This window comes from Antechinus flavipes, chromosome 3 (genome assembly GCF_016432865.1).
Source record: "Antechinus flavipes isolate AdamAnt ecotype Samford, QLD, Australia chromosome 3, AdamAnt_v2, whole genome shotgun sequence".
Classification (NCBI taxonomy): Eukaryota; Metazoa; Chordata; class Mammalia; order Dasyuromorphia; family Dasyuridae; genus Antechinus; species Antechinus flavipes.
The window spans coordinates 279,277,323-279,285,409 of NC_067400.1; the positions used below are offsets into that span (position 1 = coordinate 279,277,323).

At 33.7% G+C, this 8,087-nt stretch overlaps 1 pseudogene; it reads left to right on the top strand.

Moving 5' to 3' along the window:
- The first annotated feature begins 776 nt into the window (after positions 1 to 776).
- LOC127557170 (nuclear factor 1 B-type-like) lies at positions 777 to 1,409 on the top strand (annotated as a pseudogene).
- The last annotated feature ends 6,678 nt before the right edge of the window (positions 1,410 to 8,087 follow it).

Sequence of the window (8,087 nt, forward strand, 5' to 3'; positions counted from 1 at the left end):
TTAGCAGATAAGATTACAACATGTTGTTAAATAGGTGCATATGTTTCTGTTTCTGAATCACTCCGACATTTTAAAAACCAATGCAATTTGCCATCTTGTTCACATATTTTGCTTTCATTTACTGTCATTTAATCTCTGTATCTACTTTCATTCTTTATATTTGGTTCTGGTCAATTAAATTAACTTTGCATTTTTTCCCCAGTTGTTTCTTAGTGTTTTTTCCCCTTCCCTTTCTCAAAATTACCTTATTTAGAATTATTATGTCCTCAGCCCTTTTAATTCTATCAAATAAAATGAAAGGCAAACTACCTTATTAAAAGGCAATGTTTGTTGATGCTCAGAGTGAGAACACTATTAAATGGAACATGAACCTTTCAATGTTCTCCCATCTGAATTATTATAAGCAAGTTAGCTTCTGCCCATCCTACAAAGGCAATCCCTGGAGAATGCAAAGTGAGACAGCCAACTAGAGAGCGATTCCCATATCTTTATGTTCATGAATATTTCAGATACACAAAAATTCATGCATAAGTTATTTGAAACTATAAAGTAATGCATAAGCTGGGTAGACTGGTGAGATTGATAGGAAGAAGGAGAAGTATTTGAACCATGTGTTGAAGCCAAATTTCAGCAGCACAAAGGTAGCATGTAGCAGCTAGAGAACATATTCATCAATGTATAATGGTGCACAAATGACTTAAACTACATTGATAGGCAATTACTGGATTATGTAGTAATGAAAATTTCACTACATTTACTTACATCATCTCAATCACATGTCACCAACACCATTGCCATTCCCAGAACAAGATATCCTTCCTCTGGCCCGACAAGCTACTTTTCCCATCCAACAATCAAATATCCTCCTTACCTGAATCCTCAGGATAATCTAAAAAATTATGTACCTTCTTATGATCCATCTAGTCTATAGATGAGCCAGTCCAACAGCAGTGGTCAAGTAGTAGGGAAAGTGCCCAGCCATGTTACTCCAGTTTTAGCAGTCTCTCCCTATCACAGGGCAGTGCTATCTGTGACCCTGAACATGACAGATACTAAATCCATCACTACATCTGTTGGAAGTGAGGCAACTTCACCTACAGTGATCACCACACAGCCTCAAGCACATCTCAAGCCAATCAATATATGGGACTAACCCCAAGGCCCCCATCCTTCCTATTCCAGCAAAGCTGAGGATTTGTAACTGAACCATGAATAAAAACAGCAGGTATTTATACCCCAGTGCCAGTGAGGATATATTGGGAATAATTACTTGGCAAAATCCTGGTACCTAGGCTAGTTTCGCCTTTTTTCATATATCAAACAGGACACCAATCCTGCCAACAAATATCCAAAATGATTGCTTGAACATAATTGGAGAAGCTTTTTTTCAAGTAGAAACAAATAACTGAGAGAAAAATAAAAGAACAATAATCACACGACAAAAAATTTAAAACAGAAAAAGTTATATACAAATAAGTTCATTGAAGATTATCAATAGAACGAAATTACTAGTATTAAAAATCAGTGACTTTTTAAAAATGAGATTTTTAACTGAGATTTAAAAGAGGCTAGAAAATCCAAGAGACAGAGATGAGGAAAGAGAGAATTCTAGGTATGTGAGAGACAATCAGTAAAAATGCCTGGAGTCAGGAGATGGCATTTTTAGTGTGAGAAACAGAAAGAAAGCCAGTATGGGTTTATCTTGGATAAATGGGAGTAAGAAGACTGGAAAGGTAGAAGGGACTCAGGTTTTAAAGGACTTTGCAAGTGAAACATAGTATATTACATTTGATCTTGGAAGGAATAAGGAACCACTGGAGCATACTGAATGGAGGTGGTAGCATGATTGGATCATATTTGTGCTTGAGGAAAAGAAATTTCACATCTGAGTGGAGGATAGATTCCAGTGGGGTGAGATTTAAGGAAAATAGATTGACTAGAAAGGTATAGTTGATAATCAAGTTGTGAGGTGATAAGGAATTCCCCAAAGACAGCAGTGGTATTATAGGAGAGAAGGGGACATATGAAAGAGATGCTACAAATGTAGAATACGTAGGTCTTGCAACAGATTAGATATTGAAATATACAGCAAGATGGAAGAGGTTGTGTTTATCTCAAGAGATCACTTTTATCCATCTTTTGTTTGCTTTTCCAGTGTTTCTGCAGCTTAGTTGTAATTTACTTTGAACAGGTCTTCCAAAATTCTTTTCTTAAAATTTTATAATCCCTTTATTTGTGATTCTTGCATCTAATTCACAGTAAATTGTTCTAAATAGTTTAAGGATATTACCAGCTAATTATTTGGAAGGATTTCAGTTACTAGTATCAGGTTTGTCTCAATCCCAAAGGTCATAAAAAAGCTGCTACCTTCTGCCACAAGCAATTTTCTAATAAGGAAGCCCTGAGGCAATAAGGTGGAAAATGTCAGTTCTTGAAGAAGGTGATCGAAAAGTATAAAAGACAAGGAGTAGCAATCAGAAAGTAATTTGAAGGAAAATAAATGGGCATTGATCAGGACAATATTTTGTGAGAGTTAAGTTTTTGACTAACTGTCCTACATATATATCTATTGTGAGTCTGATCTTGATTTAATTTGATACATTAGGCCTTAGGAAGACATTTCTAAAATTAGACATATCAGATTCACATTCTGGTTGATCATTTCATGTCATTCCTGGTGTGCACAACTCCAAATGATGTGACAGATTGGGAATTCTCAGAAATAGCAGCAGCAAATAGACCATTCAGACACTTGTCTTGATTATCTTGTGTCTGATTCTCCCTCTCCAGCTTTGACATACATTTAATGAATGCTTATCTGGTGAACATAGAGGTCAAAATGGAGTCACTAATTTGAAGTGTGTGTGTGTGTGTGTGTGTGTGTGTGTGTGTGTGTGTGTGTGTTAAATAAAATAGTACCTAATGACCAAGTCATCACTGTAAAATTAATGGATAAAAGCAATCAGGGCCATAAGTGAAAAGGATATTGGACTGGGACTTAGAGAACCTGGTGTCTCAGTTTCATCATCTGAAAAAGTAATGGATCAGATTATGTCATCCCCAAGATTTCTTTCATCTTTCTAATTCCTTGCTTCTATAATACATGTTTACAGTGTAATAAAGACAAGCTAACCACTCATTTAACTTCATTAACAATGTCACCAGGAATACTTCTAAGCAGAATTGGGAAGCTTATACAATGTAAATATGTGTATGGTACTTCATTTCTCTTTTTCTATTCATATCTCCATTTTGAAGTCTATTACTTGGCATAGTCTTTTATTTTCTAGCCCCTTCTTTTAAATGTTTGAAAAATTGATCCTAAGAGGCTTTAAAAGTATATCCCTAAAGTATGGGTATTTTCCCTATAAACTGGCTCAAGTTTGGCCATTCTTCAAGATTTGTTTAATGTTATTACCATTTTCTTTTTCCTGAGAGGTGGAATCTGAATCTGAAGGGTTCATTGTTATAAATAATGAGTAAAAATCAATATAGAAGCACTACTGAATTATCTATCTATTCTATCTCTATGTTCTGACAGTTGAATTTTGTGCCAGAATTTCTGGAAGCAGATTTTACTCTCCTTTATTTTCTACTATTTTGAGTGATAAGGGATCATGTGATAATTTACTAACATCCTATGTGACATTTTGAAAATGACTCTGTGCTATAAATAATACCTTTGGATGCTATGTCTCTCCTCAGAAAGAACTTCTGTTTGCTGACTAAGATAGTCTCCAGGATTGTTATGTCATCCTTTTGATCCAGCTTATTCCAGATACTGACTGTGTATTATGCCACTTAAATTCTTAGTGCCCCAGAAAACTCTATGAGACTATAAATTGAAGAAAAATACAAAACTACATTGGCAGGGGACATTCCTTTTGACAGCTCAATTTACCCATAAAATCACAGGTCTGATAAAAAATAGAAATTATCTTATATCCATTAAATGTCTCTGTCATTTGATGATCAGGTTTATAATAATGTCTTTACTTTTTAAAATTTCAAATTTTCAGAATCAGCAACTTGGTATAATTGGGTCAAATAAGAATTATTTTAATTCTATACAATAGAATATTTATTAACCTTTATTCTTTTCTTTAATTGATACCTGTTTTGATATCTGCTCTAACCAGCTCATGATCTGACTATATATATCAAGTTAACTCTAAAGACTCATATGAGTCTAGAATTGTATTCTGTCTAGTTGTAAAGAATTTTTGTGAGTTATTATTTATTTTACAACTTTTTTGAAAAAAGTATATTATATATGTCTATGTACACACATATATGTATATACATATGTCTGTATTTGCATATATAAGGCATAAAACGTATGTGTAATACAATAACCTTTTATGTCTTTCATTTTTGATACTTAAATATATCACCTTAATTATATTTTGTCTTCTTTTCCTGTGCCCACCTTCACATGAAGATTTAAAATATTAAGGTATATCTTGATTTTTTTAAAGGAGATCTTGTCAAGTTCTTTATAGAGTTTCCATTTTTGATTACATCCAACAATTGTAGACATATAAGTATAAAAGTCAAAGTTGATTAAGTAAAGTCAATTAAATTACCTTATCCCATCCAAAGTAAGTGACAAAATTTTAACATACATTTACTCTATACCTTAAAAGCACTCTATACCTTAAAAGGATCTTGATTAAAATAAAATAGAGCAAAGCCATCCTAAAAAAAAAAAAAAAAAAAGTCTTCCCTTGGTTCTTAATGCAGCAACTACCCTCAACTATACCTGAGATGCTGCTAGAACACCAGTGAGAAGACGAAAGGCCTTCTGGATCTCTGAAATTTACAAGTTCTTTTTCCTACCAAGATGGACAGGAAGGAGACTAAAGCCAAAGCCAAGACTCTCTCTTTTCTCCTTTGCCAAAAGAAAATAAGCATATTTGTTTCCCTAATGTTCAGCACAGTGTAGTAATAGATTTGTAGTAAGCACTTGACAAACACTTATTGATTGTGTGTGTGTATACACACACACACACACACATAACTATACAATTTAAATCACTTTTCCAATCCCCAATCCCAATTCTAATCCCAATCTTAATCCCATATCGCCAGTTGTCTTGCTGAACAAAATTCCATGAATATTCCTTAATTATCTATAATTAGGCCTGTCTAAAACAAAATTTATCTTTCTGCTAAACAACTTCCATAATTCTGAGCACATTGCCATTATTCCAGTCACCCAGGTTCACACCTTCATAGTCATCTATTATTCTTTACTCTCCTTCAAACCCAAAGTCAATCAGTTCTTAATTTAATTCTGTCGCCACAATTTTTCTTTGCTTTCCTTTTACTTACAAATCTACTTTCCTCATCCAAATCCTAATTACCTCATACATAGATTATTCCAATGTTCTTCACATCTGTCTCCCTGCTTCTTGCCTCTCCTTATTTTTTAATACAATCTTTTTAACAGTCACAGTTTTTACTACATCACTCCCCTTGTTAAAAATCTTCATTGGCTCCTATTTTCTGAAGGCAAAAATTACAAACTTCTCAATTTGGCATTTAGAGGCTTCTGTAAATGGACTCCAACCTTCTTTCTATCTGCATGTTATATTGCTTATATTTATTCATTCTAATGCACAACTAAATTGACTTACCAGCTGTTCACCTTCCGACTGTATGCTCTATGCCAGGAATAAACTAAAACCTTAAATCAGGTTTTTATTATTTTTTTTTTCATTCAAGGTTGAGCTCAGGTGCCACTTTCCATGAGAAACTTTTACAAGTTACCTTGAGTTTATCTATATGAGTTTAAATTATAATTTCCAAGTCAAATATAATAGGCATCTGAAGTACAAAGACTGTTTCCTTTTTGTTTTTATATTCTCATTCCCCAGTGCAATGTCAGGAGCATAGTTGAAACTTAATGAATATTTGTTGAATTGACCTTGTTCACCTCTCCATGGGCATAACTGCTTTCATTTAGCTACAACTCTTTTATGTCTCAAGGTTTCATCTATACTCCAAATGTCAACATACATAATGCTCAATTTCTAAAGTAATATAGCAATTCTTTAATCATTAGACAAATATCTTAACCTATAGAATATCAATGTAATAAATAAGCTGTCAATCAAAGCAAAAGGTAGTTTTAAAAAACACCTATAATGCACACTTTTGTGAAGTTTGAGGCATGTGCATCACTAGAACTCATGAATCTTAGTTTCAGTGGGCTCATTGATTGTCTGCACTTTCTGGCATCAATATGGTGAAACCCTGAGAACAGGGAACCATTAGGCTTCCTTAAGGAGAGACAAATTGTTCTGCATCAGGAATGTGGCAAATCAGTTCTCCCAAGCCTATCAGCAGTGGTCTCAAGGTATGAATATCTATTTTACCTCCTTCCTTCTCAACATAGGGATGACTCTAAAAACCCTTAAGAAAAATTAAGTTAAAAAGAAAGAAAGAGATAGAGGAGGGAAAGAGATCTGTATTAGAACTTAATCAGTTCTTTCTCTGATTATGGATAGGATTAGATCTTTTGTCATTGATCAATGCATGGCTCTTATTTTTTTATAAATTTGACTCAGTTCCCTCTATATTTCAGAAATGAAGTCTTATCAGAGAAACTTGCTTTGATTATTTTTGCAATTATTATTGCTAATTGTATTTCTCTCATTTATTCTCCTTTCTTTCACCCTGTCCCTCATCAGTAGTTTTGCTACTGACCACTCTCTCCCCCCAAATGCTCTCTCTTTTTTATCACTCTCCCCTCTTTAACATACTCCATTCCCCTCCTATTTTCCTGCAAGGTAAGATAGATTTTTAAATCCCTATTGAGTATGTATGTTACTTCTTACATGAGCCAATTCTAATGAGTAAGGTTCAGTCACTCTCCTTCTCCTCTCACTCTTCCCCTCCATTATAAAAGTTGTTTTTTCTCTTGTCCTTTTTTTATGACTGATAATTTGCACCATTCGACTTTTCCCCTTCTCTTTCTCCTACTACACTCCTCCCTCACCCCTTAAATTTCATAATTTAAAAAAAAAAAACATACTTATCTCACTCTCAGGGAAAACAAACAAACAAACAGATCTGAAAAGGTCTCCATGAACTCAAGCAAAGTGAAATGTCCTGTATACAAAATAATAGCAATGTTTTGGGCTGATTAGTTGTGAATGACTTTGCTATTCTCAGTAGTACAATCATCCATGACTACTCTGAAGGATTTAGGATAAAAAAAATCTTATCTATACCTAGAGCCGGAACTAACTATATCTGAATACAGATTGAAGCATTCACTCTCACTCTTGCTCTCACTCTCTTTTAACTTAATTTTTTTAAGGGTTTTTAATTTTCATTAAGATGGGAGATCTATTTTTTTCATAACCTGACTTTTCTGGAAATATTTTGCATAACTTCACAAATGGTTTCTTAATTTTGGGTGGGGATAAGGAGGGAAACTAGAATTCAAACATTTACAAAATATTAAAAAATTGTTTTGAATGTAACTGGGGAAATATTAAATAAATAAGTTTTTTAAAATGATATTATCACTTCATACTCAACTCTCACTCGTGCCCTTAGATACTCATTCTAACTGCTGTAAAAATGAGAAATTCTGAGTTCCAGTACTATCCTCCCATGTAGAAATGTAAACAGATATATCTTATTAAGACCTTGATGATATCACTTTTTGATCATCTCCTTATGCTACTCCAGAATCCTATATTTGAAAATCAAATTCATTTCTGAGCTTTTCATCATGAATGCTTGAAAATTCTATTTTCTTCAATGACTACTTTTTCCTCTGAAGAATTATACTTAGTTTTGCTGGGTAGGTGATTCTTGGTTGCAATCCTAGTTCCATGACTCTCCAGAATATCAATTTCCAATTTTTCCAGCTCTTTAAAGTAGAAGTCTTGTGTTAGCCTGACTGTCACTCCACTATACTTGAATGGTTTCTTTCTGAATACTTGCAATATTTTCTCCTTCACCTGGGAATTCCTGAATTTTGGCTATATTAATCCTGGGAGTTTTCATTATGTAATCTCTTTTAGGAAGTGAGGGGTAGATTCTTTCAATTTCTATTTTACCCTCTGATT